We start from the raw sequence: 17,001 nt of genomic DNA, 5'->3' as shown, positions 1-17,001 counted from the left end.
CAGAGGATTGTGGAATAGTTGCAACCACAGCATTGTAAGACGGTGCCAGATGTACTCTTAGCCCCCCTCTCGGTTCAGGAATGGTTGTTCCCTCTTCACATAGATGGCCTCTTTGACTTCCCGTTCAGACCAGCGTTCCTCCCTATCAAAGATGTGTGCATCCTCATCCTTGAAAGAGTGGCCACTGGCCTGTAGATGGGTGTAGACTGTGGAGTCTTGGCCTGACATGTTAGCTCTTCTGTGTTGTGCCATCCTCCTGGCCAGCATCTGTTTAGTTTTTCCAATGTACAAGTCACTGCAATCTTCCCGGCACTTAACAGTGTACACTATATTGTTCTGTCTGTGCTGTGATCCTGATTTCGATTATACAATTCTCTACTAGAGGTTAAGTTCCTCAAAGACAACACAGTATGAAATTAATAACTGGAGAAAATCAAAGGCATACCCATCTTATGGCAATTATTGGGAGTACTAAAAAATTCCAAGTTGGGAATCTGACAATTAGAAGGAGGAAACAAATGGCAAAAGAAAAAAGATCTAATCATTGAAAGAGATAATGTCTACATTTGAACATTTTCATTTATCTCAAGTAGCTATAAATAGATTAACCACACTGCAATTAGAATTATACTCTATATCAGAATTTAGCAATCCGCTGTGGCAACCCCTGAAAAACAGGGAACGAGCCGAAAGAAGAAGATCTGAATTTAGCAAGGGGAGCCTTTATTAGGTCAAGAATGAAATGGTTGGAGCCAGTTGAAAAGAATACCAAATATTTCCATAATTTAGGGGAAAAAATACTTTCTTAATAATTTAGCTCTCAATCTATTCTAAAGAAATCTATGAAAACTTACATACTAAAGATAATGAAAGTAATTCATTTGCTTTTTTTTTTGTGTCATCCATCCAAAAAAAAGAAGCAAGGCATATTAATGACAGCTCTAGAGCAAGATGTGATCAGGAAATATCCTTGGAAGAACTCAGAAAGAATGTCTTTATGCATTCTCAATAATCCAGGTAAGAGTATCAAAGAGGGTTGAATCAGTTCATCTGGACACAACGTTTATTGACAGAAACGTTTCATCATCATCTAAGTGACCTCTTCAGTCTCAACTGACTGCAGGTATCCCCACCCTTATAAACAATACAGTGGCATAACGACCAAAACCAACGACCAGTTGCATATGCAAATATGGGTGTGACCATTAACTACAGTTTCGATGGTCATGTGTACTATCACAGAGGATTTGGGAATGGTTGCATTGTAAGATGGTCAAAGTCGAAGTGTCTTTATTGTCCCTTACAGGGAAATTAGTTCACAGCCAGTATAATGAAACTCTCACACAAACACCAAGGCAGACATGACGACAGGACATAGTGGGCAGGGAGAACCAAAGGAGATTAAATATCAGGAGTTCAAATATACAGAGCAAGTGTACAAGAGATCTGCAGACAACAGATGAATACTACCTACCATTTAACAATTGGATGGCAGTGGAGACAAAGGAAGCCTTGTATCTCTTAGTCCTAATACAGGGCATCCTCAACCGACGACAGATGTACTCTTAGCCCCCGCCCCCTCAGCCATATGTGAAGAGGGAACGACCATCCCTGAACCGAGTGGGGGGCTAAGAGTACATCTGTCACCATCTTACAATGCTCTGATTGCAAACATTCCCAAATCCTCTGTGAATAGCCCACATGGCCACTGAAACGCTAGTTAATGGTCTCACCCATATTTGTATATGAAACTGATCGTTGGTTTCGGTCATTATGCCACTGTATTGTTTATAAGGACAAACACAGATAACCACTGGTGTTGCTTTTCCTCATTGGAGAGTGGTGAAAGAAGGGAAGTAATTACTCTCCCTGCTCGAGGGGGGTGACAAAATTTCCGCACTGCAAGTTTAAACAAGGAACTCAAAATTACGAGTGACATCACAAATAAACCCCTATGCTTCTGACGTTTGTTCTTCCCTTCCGATATTCAAATGTGTTTAAGTCCAACCTTTGAACAAAATCTCTGAACTAATGTTCACACTGTCCAACATGATGGTGGGCACAGGTAACCATTTAATCAGACCCACAGACAGACAGACCCACAGACAGACCCACAGACAGACCCACAGACAGACAGACCCACAGACAGACCCACAGACAGACAGACAGACAGACAGACAGACCCACAGACAGACCCACAGACAGACAGACAGACAGACCCACAGACAGACAGACCCACAGACAGACAGACAGACAGACCCACAGACAGACAGACCCACAGACCCACAGACAGACAGACCCACAGACCCACAGACAGACAGACAGACAGACAGACCCACAGACAGACAGACCCACAGACCCACAGACAGACAGACCCACAGACCCACAGACAGACAGACCCACAGACAGACAGACAGACAGACAGACAGACAGACAGACAGACAGACAGACCATTTCATCTCCACTGTCAAGTACTGTATTTCATTTCCATAAGGCTAATGCTAACATGCTCATGCCCCATTTACATTTGGCTAAAGCAGCGGATCGCTCTAAACACCGGATAAAGAGGCAAAGCTACCTCCAGAGCAACCGTCACGCCATGGCAAGTTTTTTTAAATTTTTTTTGGATTTCCCCCGTTTTCTCCCCAATTGTATCCGGCCAATTACCCCACTCTTCCGAGGGCTGCAGACTACCACATGCCTCCCCAAGATAGCATCCGGATGCTATCTGCATCTGGATGTGGGCCTGACAAAATGGATGTGAGCCTGAAGTGGCCCACATGTATAATAGCAAATATGGCCCCAAATATGCCAAATCAATTGTGGGCCTTTTTTGGCAAAGATGCGGCGCTCTGGGCAACATGTAATCTGGATGTGACCCTGAAGTGGCCCGTGTGGTGAATGGTGAATATGGCTCAAATATCACAGAACAAATATGGGCCACCTTTGGCAAATATGTGGCACATGCCGCATTGCTGTGGCTTGGTTCTGGCCCAGATCTGTCAAACAGGAGCGGACCACCCAAGTGCCATCATTCCATGCGGTATGTGGGCCGGATGAAGTCTCGGTGTGGGACGGTCCAGGCCACAGCAATTTTGCTATCTGGGTCCTCCAATACATGTGGAGTCGCCAGCCGCTTCTTTTCACCTGACAGTGAGGAGTTTTGCCAGCGGGACATGACGTGTGGGAGGATCACGCTGTTCCCCCCAGTTCCCCCTTCCCCCTGACCGACCACAGGAGGCACTAGTGCAGCAACCAGGACACATACCCACATCCGGCTTCCCACCCGCAGACACGGCCAATTGTCTCTGTAGGGACGCCCGACCAAGCCGGAGGTAACATGGGGATTTGAACAGGCGATCCCCATGTTGGTAGGCAACGGAATAGACCACCACGCCACCCGGATGCCCCCACCATGGCAAGTTGATTAAGGTATTTTTGGACGTAAAAAGTTTGCATTTCTTCAAATCAACAGATCAAATGTGGGGTGCTTCATTTTTCAGAATGCATTGAGGTGACCAAAACATTTAGGATAACTAAACTCAGGTAGAAAGTTACCTAGTTAAAATAAACAGATGAACAGTACTGGTTACCAACTTGTCGTCTTGGTCCCTATTCAAATATACATTAAAAAAAAGGACTGGAGCTTTATAATTTGACGTTTGTCAACGTGTTATTTAGATTATTCACTTTTTGGTTATACATTTTTTGATTAAAAAAAACATCACCCTCAAAAAGACAAAAACATCAATAATTCAGTGTTCTCCATACACTTAATCAGATCTGGGTGGAGACCTGGCCAGGGACTGAAATTGTATTTAAAGCCCTGGTACTACTACTACTACTACTACTACTACTTTCGGCTGTTCCAGTTAGGGGTCGCCACAGCGGATCATCCGTTTCCATCTCTTCCTGTTTTCTGCATCTTCCTCTGTCACACCAGCCACCTGCATGTCCTCCCTCACCACATCCATAAACCTCCTCTTTGGCCTTCCTCTTCTCCTCTTCCCTGGCAGCTCCAATACTGTTGTAAGCAAAAGATAGCTCTGCTGTGGACGTCCAGGTGGCGTGGCGGTCTATTCCGTTGCCTACTAACATGGGGATCGCTGGTTCGAATCCCTGTGTTACCTCTGGCTTGGTCGGGCATCCATACAGACACAATTAGCCGTCTGCGGGTGGGAAGCCGGATGTGGGTACGTGTCCCGGTCCCTGCACCAGCGCCTCCTCTGGTCAGTCAGAGTGCCTGTTCAGGGGGGAGGGGGAACCGGGGGGGAATAGTGTGATTCTCCCACGCGCTTACATCCCCCTGGTGAAACTCCTCACTGTCAGGTGAAAAGAAGCGGCTGGCAACTCCACATGTATCAGAGGAGGCGTGTGGTAGTCTGCAGCCCTCCCCGGATCAGCAGAGGGGGTGGAGCAGCAACCGGGACAGCTCGGAAAGGTGGGGGTAATTGGCTGGATACAATTGGGAAGGAAAAGGGGGGGAAAATCCAACAAAAAGAAGAAGAAGAAGATGGGAGAAATAGACTTTTGCAGGACTGCTATGACCTCCTGCCAAGGCTCAAAGCTATTCGCCTCTCAGGTTTCAATTCAAATTCTTAGCTGTTGGTTTCAAAGTCAACAATTTCCCCGAGTAATTTCCCTAACCAAAGTGTTATCCCTGATTGGTAAGCTTTTGTCTAGTTTGCCAAATCAGTGACTGTGTTCGTGGACAAAGCTGGGACCAAATGTTTCAATGATGTAATTTTGCAGCCGTGGCATAAGAAATGAAATACTGTTTACCAGATTTAAAATTATTTCACATCGTTAATTTGAGCATGTGTAGCGTGACTTAACGGGGCAAAGCATCAACATATCAGGGTTAGGGTTCTTCATCTACTGGGTCATCCATACTAAAAGAGGTGTACATTTGGGACACATCCTCTGGATCAACAACCTTCAAAAAGCCCCGGGGCATGAATGAAAGGTATGTTATTTCTGCAGGAAACTGGACCAACCACACAATCAATAGCACGCATCATGCATATTTTGAATGTCCCAGCAGTCCTCAGCCTAAATTAGGGAACCTGCACTCCATGTAAAAAAAAAAGAAAGAAAAGAAGAAAAAATACATGACATAGTGCTTTCATTAACGTTATATTTCTCTGCATAATTGCATAAGGGAGTATATGCCTCTGTTTCTTTATCTATCCATCTCATTTCTTTAACCAAACCTCTCATTTACACTACAAGAACCTTGCCTGAAAATACAATTCTGAACGACGTTGTTGTCTGAGGGACAACTAATGGGATAATCCCTTCCCCAGAAAGGACACTTGGGGCACTTCAACACCGTGGGCCCATTCACACACACTATACACACTCACACCATCCACGTATTTTCAATAAACAAACCAATTTCACCACAGCAATAGGTCAAGGGCAGTGGGGAACAGCTCCGGTTTCAACTTACCGCACAAAGGAAGGCGACAATGAGAGAGTGAGTGACAGACAGTGACAGACCCACAGACAGACAGACAGACCCACAGACAGACAGACAGACAGACAGACAGACAGACAGACAGACAGACAGACCCACAGACAGACAGACAGACAGACAGACAGACAGACCCACAGACAGACAGACCCACAGACCCACAGACAGACAGACAGACCCACAGACAGACAGACAGACAGACAGACCCACAGACAGACAGACAGACCCACAGACAGACAGACCCACAGACAGACAGACAGACCGACAGACAGACAGACAGACCCACAGACAGACAGACAGACAGACAGACAGGTAGAGCTCTATCGGCCTATCTCAAACTTAAATCTCTTCGATGGACGTGTTGCTGATGCTGAACTTGAACCAGTGGCTTTCTCTACTTTCTGGAATCGTTCCAACAACCTCCTGGCAGCATGTTTCCAGATTAACACACCTATCTATCCTAAAGGCTTTGCTTGTTTGCTTGTTTGTTTGTTTGTACTCCAGGAAGCCCCCGAGAGAAAGGAGGATGCAGCTGAAAGTGAATGAACGAAGGTAAACTCCCCAAAAAAACCCAGAGCTAAAACCAAAACTCGACGTTGGTTTTAAACGTTGGTACTTTCGTTTCTTCGGCGGTGAGGCGTCCGGGGGGGGGGGGGGCGGACACGGTCCATGCTACCTAAACACAGCCCCATTAGCCGGGCTGCGGACACACCTGGCTGGCGGAGTTTAGCGCTGGCTGCGGGCGGCCTCACTGTTGTCCTCGTTTTGGTTCCGGTTTAGCCGACGGATTATCAGAAATAAAGCTCTGAATATGTGGGGGGGGGGGCGCCATTAACAACAATAGGGGGCTAGCTAGCTAAACACCTACCGAGTTGGGAGGAGGGGGGCATCTAATTGCTGTGAAGGCGACGACACCTCCCGGTTGCTTTACCAGGCTGGCGCGCAAACTGTGCTCGAAATGGAGGATAAAAGTAGAGTAAAGTAGAGTAAAGTAAAGTAGACACACCCGAATTCCCGTTTGCCCGCTGGACGGAGTCAGGTCGTCGAGCCTAGCCGGTGTGGCGTCTGGTCGTCAGCGAGGGAGAGTCGGCGTCTCGTCACCGCTCCATGTTTTCGCCCTCGTCGCGACACACGGTGGCGGGGCTTGGTCGTCGCCCCCGCTCCCTTCACCTGGGCAGGTAGGCAGGTAGGGCAGGTAGACAGGTAGGCAGGCAGGGCAGGTAGACAGGTAGGCAGGCAGGCTGATGGCCACCCTTTTTCCGCCGACTTGCCGGACCGGTTAGACGGGCTCCCGCTTCAAAAAGCCCCACACGCTGAAAACTGGCAGGTTAACAGGCGGCGGCGGCGGCACTGCGGCTGGAGGCGTCGGCGCGAGCAGGTAGACGGCCAGGGTCACGTGACAGCCAGGTAAAGGTGTGTGTGTGTTAGGCGCTGGTGGTCCCGCAGGCTAATTATTAGGGTAATTATAATTTACAGGTACGTGTTCCGGTAAATCGGGGAGCGAAGTCACCAATTCGTCACGGAATAACGAAACGGCGGCAACGAATCGGGAATAACGACGCCAAAATTCCAAGTTTCTCAGAGGGAGAAGTAATTTTTTTTTCTCTCTCCCAAATTCAAATTCTTTCTAATAAATAGTGATCAATAAATCGCAACACACTTGTTAACATTAGCAGACGGGTCAGAAATGTTGACAAGTGTCTTACAGATCTTTGAATACTTGTTGATAGTAGCATTACAAGAAGAAAAACATGATGGATTAAAAATATACTGTAGCGAATTCGGGGGACAACGCAACCACAGGAACTGCCGCGGCCGGGACGCGAACCCGTACCGCCCGCACCGCAGGAGACGTCGCTAACCGCTCGACTAAAGAGTCAGGCCCGCGAGCCAGCGGCCAGCGTGTCTTCTTTTCCACGCACGTTACAATACAAAACAAAAATGCGAATTTGGAGTTTACATTTGTAAAGAAGATCAGTTGGCGCTGTAAAGCAGAACTGAATAGGGAGGATAAAGAAAAACTAATATTGCAGTCCAAATTAGATGACGTGTATCCGAAAAGAGTGGCTAGAGGAAGGAGAACAGAACACTTTGTATTTCAGCATTCTAGAGAAGGACCAGTTTCACTATCAGCTGTGCCCATTAACTAGAGTTTCCATGGCCATGTGTACTATTCACAGAGGATTTGGGAATGTTTGCAATCGCAGCATTGCAAGATGGCGACAGATGTACTCTTAGCCCCACCCCCTCGGCTCATCAGGGATGGTCGTTCCCTCTTAATAAATATTATAATAATACATTTTATTTGTGGGCGCCTTTCAGTGTTGATGAGTTGGAGCTTCTCAATAATGAGGAGAACGGTTGTACCTTCAAACTCAACGTTTAATTTCTGTAATGCTGCGGTAAATTACAGGTGTGTTACAAATCTATCAGTTCGCGCGCACACACACACACACACACACAAACGTCAAGCTAGCTAGCTAGCCGAACAAAACACAACGTCACTTCCGGTTATTTTCTCTTCAACATAAAAGCACATGTCTAACTTAAACCGAGACTTTTCAGAATAAAATACATCTGTGGCAATGCCGAAATATTAGCATTACTGCAGCTCTTACGTCGCCCTCCGTCAGCATCACAACTGCAACAATGTATTTTCATGCCCCTTTTACTAAAACATGAATTATCATATTTGTCTATTTATTCAAATAAACATTTCTCAACATTCAGTGCACTCAAGGACACCTTACAGAACACAGTGGGTCAGACAACATAAAATCAAAACAAAACAGGGAAGACAATAAAAAGTGAATACAACAGATAAGTATAAAATCATCATCTGCACAAAACTCAATGAGGCGTGGGTCAGACTGAATACACCAGTTTGAGAAGGTGCATTTTGAGATGGGATGTGAAGGTTGAAAGAGAGTCGATGTTGCGAATGTCTTGTGGGAGAGAGTTCCATAGGTGGGGGGCAGAACGGCTGGAGGCTCTAGACCCCATGGTAGTCAAGCGGGCCGGTGGTGTAGTGAGCTGGAGAGCAGAGGAGGATCTGAGAGTGCGAGAGAGCAGGTGGATATGAAGGAGCTCGGGAAGATACGGAGGAAGTTAGGTCATTAAGAGCCTTAAAGGGGACCTGTTATGCAAAACTCACTTTTTCAGTGTTTTTGCATGTACATTTGAGTCTCTGATGGGCCCACTAACACACACACACTTTGAAGTAAAACAAGCCAGTCATTTTGTTGTGGGCAGCCAAATTGAAAACTTTTGAGAAGAGTTCAGATCCAGCGAGCCGTTCAAATATCCTTCCGCCCTTTACGTCACGGAAGGAAACTCGTTATAATGTAGCGAATTTGGGGGGCAGTCTGGGAGATCGTCGCCATGGCCCGGACGCGAACCTGTGCCTATCGCTCCGCAAGCGACAACGTTAACCAGTCGACTAAAGGGTCCGACCCGTTGGTCAAGGACCAACGTGTCTACTTATCTATGCACGTTACAATAATAATCCCGCCTTCAGTTGAATATCTCCACCCACCGGCCTTACATGGCTATAAAGGTCAACATTTTTTGCAGGTACTGCTAGCTAGCATACATTGGCTCCCAACCTCAGAGGGCAGAAGAGCTGAGTGGATAAAGTTTATCTTTGATGGCAACGTTCCTGCTAAAGTCTGCAAAACACTGTCAGTGTGTGCTGGCCACTCCTTGCCCGATTGCTTTTCCAACCTGGGTCAGTACAACGCAGGATTTGCAAGTCATCTCTTCCTGAATGATCAAGCAGTACCAACTGTCCGTGGAAATCATGCAGAAGGTGTAAGTAGTGCTGTGTGTTTCTTTGCCTATTGTACTGATGCTATAGCTACCCAACACGAACAAACTACCCGTTTGCCTCACCCCGGGATGCTCGTCTCATCATATACCGTACGTTACAGTAGCTAAGTGGGATGAAACTTGCAGGCTTCTCGTTGATCTAGCGGTCAGTAAAATCGATCAAATGTCAAGGAGGTGGACATCATTGGATACCCCTCGGCCTACAGAATCTAACTTTCATTGTTTGGAGTCCAGTGGTGTCAGCCTGGTATCTACAGTACTAGTAGCTAGTGTCAAGGCCACCATTAACGGTCACTCTGAGGCGACAGCGTAAAGGATTCGATGTAGTATGATATTGTGTACTCTGTGACCATTGTGTAACATTAGCCATGCTCTGTCAAACTGTGATTGCACTGCACAACGATTATGAAGGTTAGAAAAAAGAAAAGTAAAGTATCATTCCTTTATCCCAGGGCTCGTACTTATCAAGCATCTCAGAGTAGGAGTTCTGATCTAGATCTAACCCTAACCCTAACCCTAACCCTGATCTGAGATCAGCACTCCTACTCTGAGATGCATGAATACAGGTCCAGATGTCAGTGTTTGAGCTCTGTGTAATGCCATACCATTCTACAGTCTAAATAAGACGTGTACCCTGTTTCCTGTTCCTGTCTGCTGCAGGCAAGCACATCAGTACAAACCAGCCATGTTGGCTGCCACACAATTGTCTTTCAGGACTCTTCAGCCTCACATCAAAAGTGAAGGTTTGTAATATGAGTGGCAGCGCATTGGTCTTCTGTCCTACACTGCTTGTGTTTCCTAAAAAATACAATTCTGTTACAGCTCTCCGGGCTACTGTGACCTGCAAATAGTTTGGTGTTGGCACACCCAATTGAAAAGGCGGCAAATTCAGCAGCTTTTGCCTTAATTTGCCCACTGATGTCCTGAGACATGTCTTCAATGCGGCGTGTTATTTTATTCCATGACAAGCCAATTTGAGAGAACAACCTTGCCTGAGAGGGACACATCAATTCAGCAGCTGAAGAGAGGCTCTGTTTGCAGTGGCGCCCCCAAGGGCCACCCTGATACTATCCCTGGCCCCCCCGCTGGCCCCCCCAACCACGAGTCGCATATGCAGAATATGCTTCTGATTATGCATAATATGCTTCTATCTGATATTTTGCATTAGGTGCTGTTCATTTAAATCAATAATGTATATTTTTCTTAACTCTCATATTGACAGTTTTCCACTAGGCTATACAGTATACTACAACAGCATCATAGAATTCCCGAAATTAAGTCATGGCTTTTGGTTTTGGTGTGCCACCCCAAGATTTTCAGTGGCCCCATTTGGCCCCCCCTATGAAACATTTCTGGGGGCGCCACTGTCTGTTTGACGAACTCCCCGGTGGTAAATGATTTTCTGCTTTTAGCAGACAGTGCTGCTTGCCCATGTCACGCTCTCCTGAACTCCCAAAGGCCGGATGAGAGGGCCTTGCTGTGAGCCAAGTTTAGCTAGCAACTCATTGTACTCCTTCAGTGCAGCAACAGATTGCCTTGGAATTTTCATTTGTAAGTCTTCTTCCCAGCTTTGTTTGAAATGCACTTTATCAGCGTGCCACAGTCCCTGTCGTTGGCGTCTCTCGTGTCCGAGGATCCATTCCAAGAGATTAAGGAGTGTGCTTAAAACGAAGATGGCTTGACAGCCCAAGGTGAGAATAGAAGAGGCTGGAACATTGTGGACAGGGGATAGTAGGGGGTGGACCCATTCCTGCGGCTCTCTGGTCTTGGCGGATTTTTCAGCGGCGGCGCTTTTCTTCCGCACGGGTCAACGACGACGACGACAATCCCTGTCTCTCTATTTTTGTTACTCTCGTCTCACTCGCGCCAGACCGACTTCCTGCGCAAAGTGTCACTGCCCACGTGCTCAAATTATGAAAAACAACTATTAGTAATTAGGGATCCAGCATATTGTAGCAAATTCGGGGGGCAACTATAAGAACCGCCGCAGCCGGGACACGAACCCGTATCTCACGCACCGTGGGAGACATCGCTGACCGCTCGGCTAAAGGGTCCGATCTTAGCTAAGGGCCAATGTGTCTATTTATCCATGCACGTTACAATATTAAACCTATATTAACCTATTTACCTCACAAAAATGGCAAAAAGTTATTTCTATTCTAATCTCTGACAAATGTATTTTCTTTTTAATTTTTATTATCTGTGTTACCGGTTATTTTCTTGCCCGGTGCGGGATTCGATACGGATGTACTGCACCACAAGGAGACATCACTAACCGCTCGGCTAAAGGGTCAGACCCGTTAGCTAGGGGCATTAGTAGTTTAAATCTGTTTTTTTTGTTTTGTTTACTAGAAACATTTACTAGAAACATCTGACGGGCCAAATAGAACCGCGGGCCACACGTCGGGCAGCCCAGTAACAGGCGTTCTGATCCGCAGTTGGTGGCGGTAGTGCGCCAATTCGTTGTTTGCCAACCGCCGATAAACACCAAGTAGTAGGAGGAGGAGGAGAAGAAGAAGAAGAAGAAGAAGAAGAAGAAGAAGAAGAAGAACGAGAGGCGGCGGGCGGCGACAAGTTAGTGCGCTGAGCGGCAACGCGCGTCAGAAGCCGCGGCAGAACCGTCCCGAACTTTGGTTCTGCGCTTGACCGACGAATTCGCCGATCGATTGAAACGGGGGAAACGAACGCAGGACCGAACCTGCCGCGGTGGAAATTAAAGACGTGGTGTCTGAAACTTGGAAGGGTTTGACAGAGAAGGGGGGCGGGAACATCAGAACGGACAACACGCCGCTTCTTTAACCGGGGAGCCTGAAGAAGCCGTCCACGCTGTGCACAGGGTGGACTGGGAAGAGCAGGGACACGTGGTCTTATTCGTCCCGACGACGTATCGAGGAGGAGATGTGGTGGCGACGCAAAGATCCGCCGGTGTGCGGGGGGGGGAGCGGCGTCCGTTGCGCCGAGATGCTGCCGCTGGAGGAGGATAGGGAGGCAAGGAAACATCTGTGGCCGCACAGCGGACGGGCTCGTCGGGCTGGGGGGACGAGCCTACTACGGTGGACCACGCGGTTACATAGAAGGTAGACGGATTGGCTGAACGGGAGAGAGGTTTGAGCCACATACAGTGGCGGCTGGTGCTAAAAGATTTTGGGGGGGGGCCGCAATTTACCTTGGCGCAGCACACCTGACGGCTGCTTTAATGCCCACACAGTCACACAGAGTTAGTAAGAAAGGACAGTGTAGCCTATAGATTTTATCAGGGTTCGTAGACAGTGGATGATTGACAGTCAAGACGAGGCGTCGTTGTGGGTGTGAACATGATTGACAGCCACGGGAATTGACCTTTCGCAAAGTACCGCCCCAGAACGGTGCTTGTCCAATCCTACCTTGGCAACGGTCCGTCAAGCTTTGTTGCAGTTTGTCTCAGCAGGTTCCATCCATCCATTATCCGAACCACTTGTCCTGCTCTCAGGGTCACGGGGATGCTGGAGCCTGTCCCAGCAGCCATTGGGCGGCAGGCGGGGAGACACCCTGGACAGGCCGCCAGGCCATCACACAGGGCCGACACACACACACACACATACACACACACACACACCTAGGGACAATTTAGCATGGCCGATTCACCTGACCTACGTGGCTTTGGACTGTAGGAGGAAACCGGAGCCCCTGGAGGAAACCCCCGCAGACTTGTCCCCTAATGTAGGCTTTAAAGGTCTCCTAAAGAGAAGAGACCTGAGACACCAGGTGACTCATTCGTGGCTCGTTTCCACGTGATATTATCTCACACAGGGCAGATGGGGTTAATGGCTGTTTTAAAAATAGAAAGGAAGTTTTTCATACTAAGTAATGAGTGTGGTCATGGTACTAATACCACTAATACCAAGATATCACTAACGCTGTTTCAGAGCTCATAACACACCACACTACAGATTTTATTTTCATAGGAGGTGACTGGAGTATGACACCTGATGAGTGGGAAGATAGATGGCCCTCTAAATTTGACGGTTATCGCTGTAATCACATAACTGGAGAATTTATTAGTGGAAATTGCCTGGTAGATATTTGGAGAAGTTTAAATCCAGGGATAAAACAATACTCCTGGGATAAACCCAGTGGTACCTGCAAATCCAGAGCTGATACTGGCTTGCTGCTGTTTCGGTTATGAAACTCGTCTCGGATATTTCAGTTTCCAAGGCCTCATTAACAGATCACCGTATAATAGAAATGAAATTACATTTGGACACTAAAAAAAAAAAGAAGAAAGACATAGAATTTCAACCTGACAAAAAATATGGAATATTGCAAAAACAAAGGAAATAATAACTGAAATTAAAAGAACGAGACCATTTACAATTTCTGTTATAAATGGGATTTGTAAAATATAAAATTAGAGAATTTTCTACTGTGCCGTACTGTGTGAGGCGCGGTCGCCTCACAGCAAGAAGGTCTTGGGTTCGAGCCCCGGGGTAGTCCAACCTTGGAAGTCGTCCCGGGTCGTCCTCTGTGTGGAGTTTGCAGGTTCTCCCCGTGTCTGCTTGGGTTTCCTCCGGGGGCTCCGGTTTCCTCCCACAGTCCAAAGACATAGAGGTCAGGTGACTCGGCCGTACTAAATTGTCCTTAGGTGTGAATGTGTGTGTGTGTGTGTGTGTGTGTGTGTGTGTGTGTGGGCCCTGTGATGGCCTGGCGGCCTGTCCAGGGTGTCTCCCCACCTGCCGCCCAATGACTGCTGGGATAGGCTCCAGCATCCCCGCCACCCTGAGAGCAGGATAAGCGGTTTGGATAATGGATGGATGAATGGAACGGATGGAGAATTTTCTATAAAATTCAGTGAGGAAATTATGAAGGAAAAAAGAAAGTAACTTGTTTCAGGAAAGCAGTTGGTGCTGTGAAGTACAATTGAGTGGTGAGGATAAAGACAAACCATTGATACTGGGATCCAAATTAGATGATGTGCATCTCAAAAGAGTGGCTTGAAGAAGGAGAAAGGAACACTGTATTCCAGCAATCTAGAGAGAACAGGAAAGTAAGGCGGTGGTAGGTTCACTGATAAATGGAGTACAGTGTAAGGACACTAGAATCATTTAAAGGGATGTCTTCACGTTTTATCGTAAATTCTATACAGCTGCCTACTCCCATACTGATTCTACCAGCTTTTTAGAAGAAAATTAAAAACTTCATACCAAAAATCGACGTTTCATTTAAAGAACTTTGTGAGTCAGATTTAAGAATAGAAGAATTGAATGCTGTTAGCTTGACCTTGTCATTGAACAAATCCCCTGGCTCCGTGGGTTTCCTCCCACAGTCCAGAAACATGTAGGTCAGGTGAATCGGCCATACTAAATTGTCCCTAGGTGTGTGTGTGTGTGGGGGGGGGGCTCTCCAGGGTGTCTCCCCGCCTGCTGCCCAGTGACTGCTGGGATAGGCTCCAGCATCCCCGCGACCCTGACAGCAGGATAAGCGGTTCGGATAATGGATGAATGGATCCCATCAATCAATTTTCTAAAGCAGCAGGCGTGAATAAAGCGGCAGGCGTGAAATTAAACACTGGCAAACGTGAAATACTTGCCTTACATGATCAGCCGGCACGCTCCATTTGCAGCATAAACATTAAAGCAGAGGTCAGATACGTAGGTATCACTGTCACCAGGAATAAAGAAACAGAGGCGAAAGAAAATGTTTGTAAAAATATTGATAAATGTAAAGCAATGTTGAATTGCTGACTACAGAGGGACACAACTATAATAGGGAGGGTCCCACTATCTAAGATAGAAAGTCTATCAAGAGCTCTATCCCGCGTTTTCACAAGACATTTCAGACAAACTGAGTCAGTAATGTAGTAATGTTCAGTTTTATTGGGAAGAACAAATGCCATTACATCAGGAGAGCTGACGTGGTTAAGCGTGTGGAGGAGGGTGGTCTGAATGCCGTAGATTTCTTGGTTATGAACGGTGTTCTCACATTAAAATGGCTGTATTCATTTATCCTGGACAAAGACTCCTTTTGGCAAGATTTTTCAAAAAATGGGAGGATTAGACTTTCTGTTGCGATGTGACTATCACTTACATAAACTGCATGTGAAACTATCAGATTTCCACCAGCAAGTTTTCCTTTATGGAAACTTCTACTTTATTCTACTATTACTACTACTGCTACTTGTACTACTTATTTTGGCTGCTTGTTAGGGGTCGCCACAGCGGATCATCCGTTTCCATCTCTTCCTGTCCTCTTCATCTTCCTCTGTCACACCAGCCACCTGCATGTCCTCCCTCACCACATCCATAAACCTCCTCTTTGGCCTTCCTCTTTTCCTCTTCCCTGGCAGCTCCATATTCAGCATCCTTCTCCCAATGTACCCAGCATCTCTCCTCCACACATGTCCAAACCATCAAGTTACGTCCACAATCAAGTTGTACATGTCAAGTTATGTCCACAATTATGAGGATGAGGATACTCATCCTCATAATTGTGGACCTACCTTGATATGTACAACTTGAAACTTTTCACCCGTTTGCTGGTAGGTGCAGGTGAAAGTTATGTGCATGTCGTTGACATTTATCCATGGTAAATCTTGCAGGCATGGTGAAAAATATGCCATTGTCAATAGCACACGCCAACAAACAGGAACCTGGTATGACCGCTGCAGTAGAAACTGGAAGTCAGTGGACTATGGTTATGCACAGAGTCAATTAGAGAATACAATAAATTGATAAAGGCGACTCCATTTCCCATCAAAACAAGGATTGAACAGCTTTTGGTGTGCTCTAACATTGTATCAGAAATGAGGCCAGTCTGGATCAAAGGCATCAACTTAAATAGTAAGCAGTGACTAATAATTTTATTAGAAATGTTTTATCAACACAGTACTACCCTAATCAGCTGAAAAGAAAATATAGGTACAAAGTGGCTGGGAGAGGAAAATAAGAAAACAATATTTGTCCTATCCAGTCCTACCTAAAGCCAAAGAAGGGACATTTAAAAATTTGAATGACATATATCCATCCAATCCCTTCTTACATGAAAGATTTAATGGGAATAACCGCTTATGTGGATTTTGTGAGAAAGATATTGGAAGTGTAGAACATATTTTCTTCCAGTGTGAATCTGTACAGGACTTTTGGCTGTCGTTTCAGAGCTGGCTTCATAGTTGCACCCTCTAAATGTGATGTTGATTAAAGCTGGAGTACTTATGGAGGAGAAAAACTTGGATATTCAGGTAAATAGCTTGATTTCATCGGGCAAATATTTAAAGGTTAAGACCCATGTCAGCGGATGGAAGAATGATCTCAAGCTGTTTACAAAATCTCTTCAATACACTTATGGATTAGTGGCACTAATGAACTCAGACCTCTCCGTCTGACGAGACTGATGTGTTGCCACCATTGGTCACGTGCAATAACTGCAATATTATCTTACATGTCACTTTTAGCCACCTCATATCTGTCCACTGCACCTTTACTGCATTTTTGCTGATGTTTTCCCACCTTGTGAGTTGTATGTGAACGTTAACCCTATTGTATTTTATACGTTATACCGTTTATATTTTGTACTCATATTGTTTAACACTCTGTACTTTTTATTGCTGATATTTTATATTTCTTATCTCTCTCCTGTCTTACTTATGTTTGTATGCCCATTTGAGGTTGACAGAACTGCAATTTCGTTGCGCGTGCACAATGACAATAAAGTTGTTGAACTTG

This window comes from Lampris incognitus, chromosome 12, assembly GCF_029633865.1.
Source record: "Lampris incognitus isolate fLamInc1 chromosome 12, fLamInc1.hap2, whole genome shotgun sequence".
Taxonomy (NCBI): Eukaryota; Metazoa; Chordata; class Actinopteri; order Lampriformes; family Lampridae; genus Lampris; species Lampris incognitus.
The sequence above is the reverse complement of the archived record's forward strand: the minus strand, read 5'-3'. Positions refer to the sequence as shown.